Here is a 14,955-nt window from a genome sequence, read left to right on the forward strand (position 1 = left end):
AGAGATGAAACCCGACTGCATCCTAAAACCTTTGGCATTACCTAAGTGATGAGAGTGATCAAGGTGTCTTTTGTTAATGAGGTGACTTCAGGAAGTGCCTAAGGCTGGGGGGTGGTTGTCAGTGGGGCCAATCCTGTGATTAGAGGGTTGAAACAATCAGTCCCAGCCCGATGACCTCCAGGGAGGAGAGAGGGGCTGGAGGTTGAGTTTACCCCCCATATGGCCAATGATGTGGCTAAAAAATAAATGATCCCACAACGTAGGGGCTTAAAACAATAACTGTTTCCTGTTGCACAGTTACTGTGGCTTAGCCGGGTGTTTCCGGCTCAGAGTCTCTTGTGAGGGTCGACTCAAAATACTGGCTTTATCGGCTTATTCGTCTGAAGACTTGACAGGCTTGACTTGTGCTGGAGAATCCTCCCCCAGGATGGCTGTCTCCCTTGGCTTTTGGCTGGAGGCCTCAGCGCCTCCCCACGTGGACTTCCCCAGAGGGCTGCCGGAGTATTCCCATGACATGGCTGCTGGCTGGCTTCTGCCAGAGCGGGTGATTCAAGAGAGCAAGGCAGAATGTCCATTGTGATCTAATCTTGGAAATCACACACCAGCACTCCACAGTATCCTGCTGGTGCCCTGCTCCTTGTGAGAGGTCACGATACAAGGCTGTGAAGACCAGGGTACAGGAATCACCGAGGGCCATCTTGAAGGCTGGGTTTCACAATAGTACAAAATTATTTGCAGGCATTATTTTATTTAATAGTCATAACGATCCAGGGAGGTAGTTACCATTTACTTCTGTGCTCCAAAACCTGGCGTCGTGTCTGGCAGACCCCGGACACTTGAGACTTTATTGAAAGAGAGATGCACGTGAGGGATTAAGAGCTCAGGCTCTATAGACCCATTGGCAAGGTCCAGGCCTGGGGTGCGATTTATTTTGGGATAGTGAGCAAGTTTCTTAATATCTCAGATGGCCAAGAGGCACATGAAAAGATGCTCAATATCACTAATTGTTAGAGAAATGCAAATCAAAACTACGATGAGGTATCACCTCACACCAGTCAGAATGGCCATCATCAAAAGATCTACAAACAATAAATGCTGGAGACGGTGCGGAGAAAAGGGAACCCTCTTGCACTGTTGGTGGGAATGTAAATTAATACAGCCACTATGGAGAACAGTATGGATGTCCTTAAAAATCTAAAAATAGAACTACCATAGGACCCAGCAATCCCACTACTGGGCATATACCCTGAGAAAACCATAATTTAAAAAGAGTCATGTACCACAATGCTCATTGCAGCTCTATTTACAATAGCCAGGACATGGGAGCAACCTAAGTGTCCACTGACAGATGAATGGATAAAGAAGATGTGGCACATATATACAATGGAATATTACTCAGCCATTAAAAGAAACGAAACTGAGTTATTTGTAGTGAGGTGGTTGGAAAGTGAAGTAAGTCAGAAAGAGAAAAACAAATACCGCATTCTAACACGTATATATGGAATCTAAAAAAAAATGGTTCTGATGAACCTAGAGGCAGGACAGGAATAAAGACACAGACATGGAGAATGGACTTTAGGACACGGGGAGGGAGAAGGGTAAGCTGGGATGAAGCGAGAAAGCAGCATGGACATATATACACTACCAAATGTAAAATAGACGGCTAGTGGGAAGCAGCTGCATAGCACAGAGAGATCAGCTCCGTGCTTTGTGACCACCTAGAGGGGTGGGATAGGGAGGGTGGGAGGGGGGCTCAAGAGGGAGGGGATATGGGGATATATGTATACATATAGCTGATTCACTTTGTTATACAGCAGAAACTAACACAACATTGTAAAGCAATTATACTCCAATAAAGATGCTAAAAAAACCCCAAAAACCTAAAAATAGAGCTACCTTACGATCCAGCAATCCCATTCTTGGGCATATATCCAGTGAAAAACGTGGTTCTACAGGATACATGCACCCTAATGTTTATTGCAGTGCTGTTTACAATAGCCACGACATGAAAACAACTTAAAAGTCCATCAACAGAGAAGTGGATAAAGAAGATGTAGTACATATATACAATGAAATATTACTCAGCCATTAAAAAGAATAAAATAATGCCATTTGCAGCAACATGGATGGACCTAGAGATTATCATACTAAGTGAAATAAGTCAGACAGAGAAAGACAAACATCATATGATATTACTTCTATACAGAATCTAAAAAAAAAGATACAAATGCACTTATTTACAAAACAGAAAGAGACTTATAGACTTGGAGAACGAGCTTATGGTTACCGGGGGGAAAGACTGGGGGGAGGGATAGATTGGGAGTTTGGAATTGACATGTATACAATGCAGAATTTAATAGAAAATGCGTTTCCATGAAAAAAAAATCTGTACTATTGTATATCATATTTTAATAATTACATATAATAATAATATATACATACCTTCTCATAACTTTGGTTTTTTTTAATTAATTAATTAATTAATTTTTGGATTCGTTGCATCTTCGTTGCTGCACGCGGGCTTTCTCTTGTTGCAGCTACTCTTCAATGCAGTGCGCAGGCTTCTCATGTTGTGGAACACGGGCTCTAGGCATTCCGACTTAGTAGTTGTGGCTTGTGGACTCTAGAGCGCAGACTCAGTAGTCCTGGTGCAACATGTGGCATCTTCCCAGACCAGGGATCGAACTGGTGTCCCCTACTTTGGCAGGCAGATTCTTAACCAGTATGCCACCAGGGAAGTCCCATAACTTTGATTAAATGCAATAAAAGACATAGAGCTCCAGGAAAATGGGCTGGCTCGTCAGTGCTAAATAAACATTAATTGCTGTTATTGGTATTATTATTCCCAACAATATCTCCCACTTCCAGTGAGGTTTTCAGTGACTGGGTCATTTTCAGGGTAAAGATAGGACCTAGTGGCATTTTAAGCCACCATTGGAAAAGGCTTGGGATCTTTTCTAGTAGAAACATACAACCGGAAAACACAGATATGTCCAAAGAGCACTCTCTGACATTTATCTGTAAGTTGCTTCGACTTTGAATTTGGGACGCCCATGCCTTTGTGTTCACGAAGCATCTCATGCCTCCCTTTGTGGTCCTTCCCTCACATCCTCCACAGAAGATGCATTCTTGTTTGCTTCTGATCATTTGAAATCAAATGAGAATAATCATCCAACTCCCTGATCGATTTCTCCCCATCCAAGTTAAAATCACTCAGTAAAATTATGTTAAAACACAGCTTAAATTTGCGGAGTATGCAAATAATATGCACCATTTCCATAAAAGCAGGGGAAGAGGGGTGTGTGCTTGTGGATGAGGAAGGCATGCAAGGAAGGACACTTGAGAAATTCTCAACAACAGTTTATTTTGGGAACAGAGACAGATACCTGTGGTCTGGGGCAGGAGTGAGACTTGCTGTACAGTGGGTGAATGCTCTTTTGCGTGCTTAGGTTTTATTGTTAACTCTGCATAAGTATGATTTTTAATTGAAAAGTAGTTTCTGAGAATTCCCCGGTTGCCCAGTGGTTAGGACACTGAGCTTCCACTGCAGGGGGCAGGGGTTCAATCCCTGGTTGGGGAACTAAGATCCTTCAAGCCACAGAGCTAGGCCAGAAGAAAAGGAGTTTCTAAGGGACAATACATTATCCCTGGATCCACTGTCTAACTGTGCTTTTATGCCACTAATATCCCCACAGGTTTTATTTTGTTTTGTTTTTAAATGAATAAAAACTTGTACATGATTTTTATTCAAAGGCTGACCAAAATCCATTCTCAATTGTCAAAAAAAAAAAAAAAAAGAGTCACATCTGATTTCAGGATTTCAGCGTTAGATGTAACTTGACCTTTTTCTCCTTGGCATGATTCGTCTGTAATTTGGAGTTTTTACCTTAATCCATGTGGTAAAGACAGAATTTCCCCCGAATCCTGGTTCTCTGCCAACATGGCAGAGCTAAGGTTTTAACTAATTCCCCTTGCCCATCAGACCACTTTTCTGTGACCAAGTCCCCTTCCTTAGGGGTACCCCTTAGAGTTGGGGGCTCCCACTAAACCCTTTTTGTGCCTAGCATGGGGCACTGAAATCTTCATCTAGGAATGCCCTGGAAATTAACATCACCTTGCTTTGGGTAAGCAGGTGGTATAAGTCATCACTGATTGAATTTTTCAGTGTGTCCTGGTCCCTTGCCTTTTGGTCCCTCTCTGCCACACTCTTACATTTAACTCAGAGCTGAGAGCTGAGCTCAGAAGCAGCAGGAAGCCAAAGGCTCTGCCACTGATTATGAAAGCCCTAATCTCTTGAGATAAAGCTCTCCCAGGGAGAGTGGAGGAGGAAAAAGCTTGGAGAACAATGGTAGAGCCAAGCTCTCCCCTGGAGGTGGAGGAAGGGGTAGAGGCTGGCCATCTGGATTAGTGTCCTCAGGAACAGGTGTGCTTCCTGGGCCACATTGTAAAGTAAAGTCCACTTTTCACACAGCTCTGGTCTGCATGTCAGGAGGACAGCCTGTGGTCCTAATCTCCTCCTGGGTACAAAGTTCTAAGATGGTGTAAGATGCCCAGCCCTGTTGGTAGATAATCAGGCTGACCACATATCACTCCACTATCATGACCACAAGTCCCAGGGAGCTGTCTCCACAGCACTGGGCCTGGGCTGGACTTGGCCATGGGGCTGTCCATGGAAGGAAAGGTTAGAACAGGTCATTTCCTTTTTTTTTTTTTTTTTTCTGCCCCGCCGTGCAGCATGTGGGATCTTAGTTCCCGGACCAGGGATCAAACCCACGTCCCCTGCTGTGGAAGCATGGAGTCTTAACCACTGGACCGCCAGGGATGTCCCAGAGTATTCTGTTATACAGCTGTGGTTTGTTTTTCTTCCTTTTCTTGGCCAAAACAGATACTTCCCCTCACATTCAGGAAGGTATGAGAATGGGACTCGCTCTGTCCTCAAGGTTCTGTCCATCACAGTCTAGAGTGAGAAGTAAAAGAGTTGGGACCAGAAAGAGAATTGAGTGGGACCCTTAGCAGCAGTGGTCTTCAGGAAGTAATCCACAAGAAGAACAGACTGCTTCCTGGAAAATCAGGGTGGTTGGGCATTTGTTGATGGCCGGCAGTCACCTGGGAGCTGAGCTATCACCTGCATAACCCCTACCTATACCTGAGGTGAGCCCACTCCATGGGCTCCTGATCTAAAGAGTGTGTAAGAGTGCTAGGGCGGCCATAACAAATACCACAGACTGGGGGTGGGGGAGAGCTGAAACAACAGGAAATTATTTTCTCCCAGTTCTGGAGGCTAGAAGTCCAAGATCAAGGTGTTGGCAGGGTGGCTTCTCCTGAGGCCTCTCTCCGTGGCGTGCAGATGGAGAGAGTGTTCTTGTTGTGTCCCTGTGTTCCTCTATGTCCAAGCATCCCTGATGTCTTGTGTGTCTCAATTCCCTTTTTGCCATGCTGCGTGGCTTCTGGGATCTTAGTTCCCCAACCAGTGATTGAACCCAGGTCCTCGGCAGTGAAAGCATGGAGCCCTAACCACTGGACCGCCAAGGAATTCCCCTCCCTCTTTTTATACAGAGACCCATCAGATAGGATTAGGGGCCACCCTAATAACCTCGTTTTAACTTAATCACCTCTTTAAGAGTATTATCTCCAAATACGGTTACATTCTGAAGTGCTGGGGGTTAGGACTTCAACATATGAATTATGCAGGACACAATGAAGCCCAAAACAAGGGTGATGGTAGGGGTGACTCACCTGGTGATGCTGCACAGGTGCTGTCATCATCTGAAGCAGGGGATTTGTACCCCACCTGCTCCTTAGAAAGACCTGGGCCCTTTAGTAATACAGACTCCCTGGTCCCATTTCTGAAGATATGATTCTGTTGGTTTGCAGTAAGATGGGTGGAATCAACCAGGACATAAGTACTTTTCAATAGCTCACTGGTATTTACTGGTTAATATTTGGTCCTTGGCCAAGTGGCCTGGGCATCACCTGGAGCTTGTGAGAAACTCAGACTCTTAGGCTCTACCCGGAACTGCTGGACCAGAATGTACATTTTCACAAGACCGTGTAGGTGACTCCTTAGATTCACTGAGGGTTAAGAAGCACAATCCAGGTGATTCAAAAGTGCAGCCCGAACTGAATCCTGATCTCTGGGCTTTGCTGACATATCCCAGGTGGGGGTCCTAGAATCTCTGAGGGGGAGGGGGAGGCACCCAGCTCAAGCTCCAGCCTCTGATTGGTTTTTTTAAATATATTTTTAATATTCATTCATTTATTCATTTATTCATTTACTTGGCTGTGCCGGGTCTTAGTTGCAGCATGCGGGATGTTTCTTATTTTATTTTATTTTTCAGTTTCGGTATGCGGGATCTAGTTTCCTGACCAGGGATCGAACCCGGGCCCCCTGCATTCGGAGTGTGGAGTCTTAACCACTGGGCCACCACGGAAGTCCCTGATTGGTTTGTTGAGTCACCAATAAAATGCTCATCCCAAGGCAGGTGCTCAGTGTGTCAAATGAAAGAGAAATGAATTCCTGACCCTCAGCCCATCCTCAGGCTCCCTTGAAGGAGTGGACTCGTGGGTATTTTAATCATAGGAGAGACCAGTGTTTCCCAAAGTATTGGAGGATTTTATACCTTGGGCCACCCTTCACTTCAGAATCAATTGGGGCAAATATTGAACATTCAGATTCTCAGGCCCCTGCCCTGGTAATTTGAGTTTCCAAGGTGTGCGATGCAGCCCTGGAATCTGTATGTTTCACAGTGTCCCAGGTGATTCTGAGGTTTGAGCAATCTTTATAAACGTATCAAATAGCCAAAGTTTTCCTTCTTTTCCCTTAAGTTTTTGCAAACATTTTAAAGTTGACATCAAAAATGTTTTCATCAAGGCTTCCCTGGTGGTGCAGCTGTTGAGAGTCCGCCTGCTGATGCAGGGGACACGGGTTCATGCCCCGGTCCTGGAGGATCCCACATGCCGTGGAGCGGGTGGGCCCGTGAGCCATGGCCGCTGAGCCTGCGCGTCCGGAGCCTGTGCTCCGCAACGGGAGAGGCCACAGCAGTGAGAGGCCCGCGTACCGGGAAGAAAAAAAAAAAAAGTTTTCATCAGAAGTGTAAACACTGCAAAGGATGTAGCGTCTGGCGTATAATAAAAATAGGCCCTTTAAGTAAATAAAACTGGTGTCGATTTCACTGCCAAGGGCCGGGGTTCAATCCCTGGTCACGAAATAAGATCCTACGGGAAGCCACACAGCGTGGCCAAAAAAAGGAAATAAAACTGCTACTATCATGCTTTTAAACGTATCCAAAAAATGTAAATAGCATAGGGTTTTGATACTCACCACCATCCGTTTTAAAAAGTATAAAATGAGCTCTTTCTAATGGTCAGATCATTTATACTTATTTTTCCAGCTTCAGAGAGATATAATTGACATATATGGTGTGAAGTTAAGGTGAACAGCATGTTGATTTGATAAGAAAGGTTTATTTTGTTTTGTTTTGTTTTGTGTGTGGTTTTTGTTTGTTTGTTTTGCTGCTCTGCTTGACATGTGGGATCTTAGTTCCCCAACCAGGGATCAAACACGCACCCCCTGAAGTGGAAGCACGAGGTCTTAACCACTGGACTGCCAGAAGTCCCAGAAAAGTATTTTTGATGTTATATCAGGTTATGGCACTTTAGTATGCTTTCATTAGTGAACATTTTTGTTCTAATTCAGTGACTCTGTTGCATTAGGAGTGGAAATACAAATAATTCTTGCCAGTGAGGAGTTGTTAGAAGCCCTCCCTATCTCCAAGAATCTGTATGCAGAGGGCTGTAAGGGCAGTGGGAGGGAAATTTTCATATATAATCTAGGTGGTGAGGAGGGAAGGGAGAGTGAAGGAGGAGGAGGGAGGGAGGAGGGGAGAGAGAGGGAGACCAGGGTATGTGCTGTCACCCCTGGAACTGGTTTAAGAAAGAATGAGCCCCTGCTTAGAAAAAGCTCCTGGGCTTCAGCCTGAAGACCTACAATGAGGACCCCGGGAGTCCCATGGGTGCTGAGTCTTCAAGTGCAGACCACTTGGGAGTGAGCCCTGCCCCCTGGATCCCCCAGGGACAGGAGGAGAGCAGGGTTTTGCTCTCTGCAGATGGAGAATTTTCTGGCGTTGGAAAAGGACCTCTGTCCTTTCAGGTTCCTGACCTCAGCCTGGGTTCTGTTGGAATATCTGTGTGGACCACATTCCCCTGCCCCTGCTGACCCCCAATAGCTTAAAATGCAGGTAAATTAGAGATGAGGTGGTGAGCCTGTGGACGCCAGAGAGAGGAGTGGGGACTCCTGCCATGGGACCAGGAAGGCAGCTTCTGGGCCTGGCCCTGAAGCCCCACCCACATTCTTTCCTTTCACTGGCAATTTGGATGAAAGGTTTCTAGCTGAATATCCAATCAGGATAAACTGGTTCAGGAACATGATTGGAGCCCTGTTTGGATGCTAGGGATTGGATTATAATGGGCTTTAAAAGGCATGGAATCTTCTGATTCAACGTCACTGAAGAGAGCCAGGTAGGAGTTCCACGGACAGAGGACTCAGGAAGTAGCGCTGCTGAACTTGAGAGAAATCTCTCCTGGATATGGAGACCAGGACGTTCCAGCTTCACCCTTCGCTGGGGCTCAGAGTTCACTGAATCATCTGGACTTCAGGAGCTGGTGAGCTACGGAGTTTGGTATGCTCCATTTTGTTCTCTGAAGCCATGAGTCTGCAAACTTTCTCTGTAAAGGGCTAGATAGTAACTAGGCATTAAGGGCCATGTGGTCTCTTGCAGTGGCTTGACTCTGCCCTAGTAGTGCAAAACAGCCTCCAGCAACAGCAAGTAATCGTGGCTGTGTTCCAGTAAACTTTATTTGTGGACACTGAAATTTGAATATCATGTGATTTTCACATGTCACAAAATATTCCTTTGTTTTTTTCCCCAAAATTAAAAAAAAAATTAAATATAGTCTTAAAAGTTAAAAAAAAAAACCTTAAAAAATATAAAAAACATTCTTAGCTTGGTGGCTGGGCAATAAAAAAACAAAAACAAAAACAGGGGGCAAGCCAATTTGCCAATCCCTGTTTAAACCATTTGCCTATAGAATGCAGCTAGCATCCCATTAGTGACTTGTGAAGTCAATTTAGTAGGCTGGATTCAGCTTATGAAAAGAAATAGAATTTTTCATTGAATCTAAGATGCCATCAACTGTAAGATACAACATTATTTCTGATACCACTATAAAATATATATATATATATATATATATATATATATACAGCCAAACAAACTTATGAAGTGCTACTGATGAAATGCAAGATAACAGAAATGGTCAAATGTCAACATTAGAATGTCCCTTAGTGTCAATGAACGTGTTAATGGCATGGAAGCTATCAGCAAATCTATTGTAGGGAGAGAACTGCGTTACAAAACTATTATTTCAATAGTCACCCCTCCCCACACCCAACTACATACAGGCTGATTTCCTCCCTTGTATGATGCTGTTAAATCATTAGGATTTGGATTTAATTAAATGCTTGGAAAATCACTTCTCAGCCTTTTGGCTAAGATCAAGTGTAAGTGCTTGGGGAGCCTGGAATTAGTGGGTTTGGGCGTGTTGTACAGGTAAATGGTCATATTACTAACAGTTACTTTATATTTATGTAGCAAACATGTAGCATTGACAGCATGCCAGATGTTGCTCTAGAAACAAAGAATACAGCAGTGAACAAAACATAACTCCCTGCCCTCGTGTATGTAGCTCATAGTCTAGTGGGTGGAGACAGAAAAGAAGCAAGATGTATTTTATACTTTTGTGTTAGGCAGGTGATAAACGCTGATGAAAAATAGCTTCAGAGTTGAATATAGCATGTGAGTTGGGGGAGTTTGTGATTTTTGAAAGTGTGGTCAGGGAAGTCTTGCAGAGAAGCTGTGGACCTGAAGCAGGTCAGGAGCTGGGATGTGGGTACCTGAGAAAGAGCATCCAAAGCAGGGGGAGCAACAGAAATCCTGAGAAAGTACCATCCTTCCTCGGTATCCGTGGGAGATTGGATCCAGGACGCCCCACCCCAAAGATACCAAAAGCCATGGATGCCCGAGTCCCTTATATAAAATGGTGTAGTATTTGCATATAAACTGAGTAGATCCTCCCATATGCTTTAAATCATCTCTGGATTCATTATAATACCTAATACAATGTTGATGCTGTGTAAATAGTTCTAAGTACAGTGTAATGCTATATATATAGTTGTCAGCACAAGGCAACTTCAAGTTTTGCTTTTAAGATCTTTCTGGAATTAAAAAAAAAAATTTGATCCGGGGCCTTCTCTGACGGTCCAATGGTTAAGACTTCCACTGCAGGAGACGAGGCTTCCATCCCTGGTCGGTGAACTAAGATCCGGCATGCCACGCAGTGCAACCAAAATAAAAATTTTTTTTTGATCGGTGTACAGGATCTGGTGCCTTCCAGACTCACAGAGTGGAGGGAGGGAGGGGCATCCCGGGCGATAGCCTAGGGCTCTTTTGGACCTTTCATGTTGGTTGGCATTTCTGAGTGAGGTTGGAGATCTATAAGCAAAAGGGTGCATGCCAGCTCTCCTGCAGAGTTTAATGGGAGCATTGGGGCCGCCCTGGGGAGATAAGGCAAAAGTGGGGGCTGGGGGCCAGAGAGGTAAGTTTAAAATTATCATTTTACTTAACTGGGTTTGAGCCTGTTTCCTCACGTATAAAATAAGGGTGTTAATAGTTATCTCAATGTTTCAGCTGATGATTAAATAAGGCACCAATTTTGTCTTTTGAAATAAATACAATAGTCCCCCCTTATCCACGATGGGGAGGGGGCGATGCGTTCCAAGACCCTCAGTGGATGTCTGCTACCATGGATAGTATCAAACCCTATATACACAATGTTTTTTCCTATGCAAACGTACCTACAATGCAGTTTAATTTATAAAAGCACAGTAAGAGGGCTTCCCTGGTGGCGCGGTGGTTGGGAGTCCGCCTGCCGATGCAGGGGACGCGGGTTCGTGCCCCGGTCCGGGAGGATCCCACGTGCCGCCGAGCGGCTGGGCCCGTGAGCCATGGCCGCTGAGCCTGCGCGTCCGGAGCCTGTGCTCCACGGCGGGAGAGGCCACAGCAGTGAGAGGCCCGCGTACTGCAAAAAAAATAAATAAATAAAGCACAGTAAGAGATTGACAACAGTAACTAAGAATAAAATCGAACAATTCTAACAATACACTGTTATAAAAGTTTTGTGAATGTGGTCTCTGTGTCAAAAATATTATTGTACTAATTTGATGTTTCTTCCATCTCAGCTAAGCACTTACCATGCACTGAGGCCATAACTTTTGCAGTTTGAAATGTGACAGCAATACGAGCATAAATTCGTTTCCTTCTTCACAATTTCACAGATAGAAGATGCATTCTTACCATAGACCTTAGCAACATCAGCGTACAATTTTTTCTTCTTTTTTTTTAATCAAACTGAGAACTTTTGCCTTTTTACCTAAAGATAGCATTTTATGGATTCTCTCTGTCATATTTGAATTGCCAGCATCACTCTGCTTGTGCTTTGGGGCCATTATTAAGTAAAATAAGCATGACTTGGACACGAGCACTGTGATACCCTGACAATCAATCTGATAACCGAGTGTCCCAGGTGGGAGGAAGCAGGACGGTGCGAGACTCCCATCACACTCCTCAGAATGGTGTGCAATTTAAAACTTATGAGTTATTTATTTCTGGAATTTTCCATTTAATATTTTCAGTTAACAACCGAGAGTTCACTGAAACCCCAGAGAGCGAAAACTCGGATCTGGGGGGACAACTGTACTGACCGTGTCATGTGGTTGCCTTTAGGTGGGAGTTTGCCAAAAGAAAGCAGTAGAAGAAGGGACCACTTCAAGCAAAAAGCGGTTGTAAAATGGCACACGCCTTTCTGTGTGAGGAAGCACAAGCAACAGAACGACCAGAGAAGAAGATGGGAGGGTCCAGACCCAGAGACGAGGACGATGACAGTGCTGAGGTGATCTTTGTTGGAGTGGAGCATGTCAATGAAGATGCTGAAACCCTCTTTGTCAGAGTGATTTCAAATTCAAAGCCGGTCATTTCTAACATTTTGAACAGAGTGACCAGGGACTCATCCTCAACAAGAAAGAAGGGTCACGTGAGTCAAGATACGACTTACACATTGCAGCCTGCAAATTGCAGGACCCCGATGTCAAAGGCAGCAGCCATTTCACCGGCTTTTCAATCTGAATGGGGAGACGCAGATAGTCCTATTATTTTTGAGCCTTCGTCTAAACCTGATTATAAAATGAGCTCTCTGCAAGTCGTGCTTCACAATTCCTCAGAGTTGCTCTCTCCATGGCCTCATTGTCTACCTGGAGCTGCATTCTCGGTAGGAGGCAAGGATAAAAGTCCTCGTGATTCAAAGCGACGTCCCACTTCAGATATGGATATATACAGTGGGAGTCCCAAAAGACCTAAAGTCAGCCATGGAATCCCAGGGGGACAGGCCTTAGCTGTGGCCTCTCCAGGTATCCTTCCCACAAAGAACATGAGTATGACCCCGGAAGGTGTCCCGACCTCGTCAAGCCATGTTCACAATGGGGCATCATTTCCATGGGCTCATTTATATAACCAGGCACGTTACCATGTTATGGATCCAGATGGAGCATGTAGCTTGGAAAGGCTGGCAAAAACAGACCATTCGAGTCTAGCAACTCAAAACAAGACTGTTGATCCCAAGAAAGGAAATCTGATCATGTTACTTGATGATTTTTACTACGGACGGCATCCAGGAGACAGGCAGCCAGAATGGAAGACCCACACAGCCTTCAAATGCCTCAGCTGCTTGAAAGTCCTAAAAAATATCAAGTTTATGACCCACGTGAAGAACCATTTGGAATTTGAGAAGCAGAGGGTTGACGGCTGGGAAATCCACACCACCTGCCGGCACTGCCACCGCCAGTTTCCCACCCCCTTCCAGCTGCAGTGTCACATTGAAAGTGTCCACACTTCCCAGGAGCCCTCTGTGGTCTGTAAAATCTGTGAATTGTCCTTCGAAACAGATCAGGTTCTCTTACAGCACATGAAGGTCAATCATAAACCTGGCGAAATGCCCTATGTGTGCCAGGTTTGCAATTACAGATCGTCAGACTTTGCTGATGTGGAAGCACATTTCAGAACATGGCATGAAAACACGAACAGTTTGCTTTGTCTGTTTTGCCTCAAAATTTTCAAAGTGGCGACATCCTACGTATATCATGCTTGGAGGCACTGGAACAAGAGGGTCTTTCAATGTTCCAAGTGCCGGCTACAGTTTTTGACTTTGAAGGAGAAAATGGAGCACCAAACCAAGAATCATCAACCATTTAAAAAACCAGAGCAACTGGAAGGGCTGCCTCCTGAAACAGAGGTCAAGATCCAAACTTCAGTTCAACCAGGACCAAGAGAGGCAGCATCCGTGATTGTGACCAGCACTGAATTCCGAGTGTCACCTGAAAAAACTACCAAGAGGATGGCTATGAACACGAGATATTCCAGACGTATTGCATCAGGGGTTCTGGCTAAAAATTATGTTCTACCCACCTCCAGAAATCCCAAAAAGCTGAATTGAGGCTAGGCCAGCTGTACGTAGTGGCTCGTAGATGCCAGCAAGCAGTGTCAGCGCCTGTCTGGCTTTACAGTGACTGAGGTTGTACCTGCTTCATCTCTCCACTGTCAAGTAACTCGAAGTCTCCATTCTCCTTCCCAGCCACCCTCTCCTTCCCAAAGTAACCACTTTTCTGACTTCAACCACCAGGGATTAGTTTTTCCTGTTTCTAAATTTTAAGTAAATAGAATCACACAATAGATTCTTTTTGGTCTGGTCTTTGTTTTCTTTTAAATAAGTGAGATACATTCTTGTTGTGTGTCGCTGTGGCACATTCTTTTTCATTGCCGAGTAGAATTCCCTTGAATGAATATGGCACAGTTTATGTATCCATTTTATTGTTCCTGAACTTTGAGGCTCATAATTTTGCTATTTTGCATAAAGCTGCTATGAGCGTGTGTCTGTCTTTCATAGTAATTTCTTTAGGATATCTATATCTATACATCTAAATATAGATATGAGAAGTTCTGAAACTGCATAGATTTAGCTTTCTGGCCAAACACTTTTTCAAAGTGATTGAAACAATGTGTATTTCCACCAACAATACTGTGAATTCCATTTCTACAGCTCCAACACTTGGTACTGTCAGTCCTTTTCAGTATATAACTGAGCAGGACCCTGCAGGGCCTTCCCAGGGACAGACCCCCCCCCACCCCCATGTCCCTGCCTCTTATTTGTAGAAAAGCTTTAGGTCCTAGGCCTTCCCCATGTTCCAAAGAGTGAATTTAACTAGAGAAGTGAGAAAATGCAGAAACAAAAGAAAACAATCAAGCAAGCAAGACAGAACAATAGTTTAGCCATAAAACAAAGTCAAGGATCTTTAATTTCTCCTCAGGGGCTACAGATAATATCCTGAGCCATATCCTTGAGTTGTTTTGCAGAAACTAAAACCCCCAGAAGACAGAAGAAGTTAACTGTATGCTGCCCACCAGCATGTAGACCCCAGACCAGCTGGAACCAGAAGGTTGATGATGTTGACTCCTGAAATACAACCTCGGTCACCTCACCACCAACCAATGGTCATAATAATTGTGCATGAGCCGATCACACACCCTGCCGCCCTCTCCCTCACGTTGTATTTAAAAACCCTTCCCTGAAAGCCATCCCAGAGTCTTTTGAGCGTGAGCTGCCTGTTCTTGCTTGGTCCCATTTTGGATGGCTTGCAATAAACACAGTACTTTCCTTCATCACAACGTGGTGTTAGTAGATTTGCTTTACTGTGCTCGGGCTAGCAGACTCAAGTTTTGTTCAGTAACAATTAGTGCTGTTCTCTTGATGTTGTAGTGGTATCGCATTGTAGTTTCATCTGCATTTCCC

General features: G+C 44.5%; 1 pseudogene; it reads left to right on the forward strand.

Annotated features, from left to right (window-relative positions):
- The first annotated feature begins 10,568 nt into the window (after positions 1 to 10,568).
- LOC136132616 (zinc finger protein 280A-like) lies at positions 10,569 to 13,181 on the forward strand (annotated as a pseudogene).
- Positions 13,182 to 14,955: the final 1,774 nt, after the last annotated feature.

Source organism: Phocoena phocoena, chromosome 13 (assembly GCF_963924675.1).
Source record: "Phocoena phocoena chromosome 13, mPhoPho1.1, whole genome shotgun sequence".
NCBI lineage: Eukaryota > Metazoa > Chordata > Mammalia > Artiodactyla > Phocoenidae > Phocoena > Phocoena phocoena.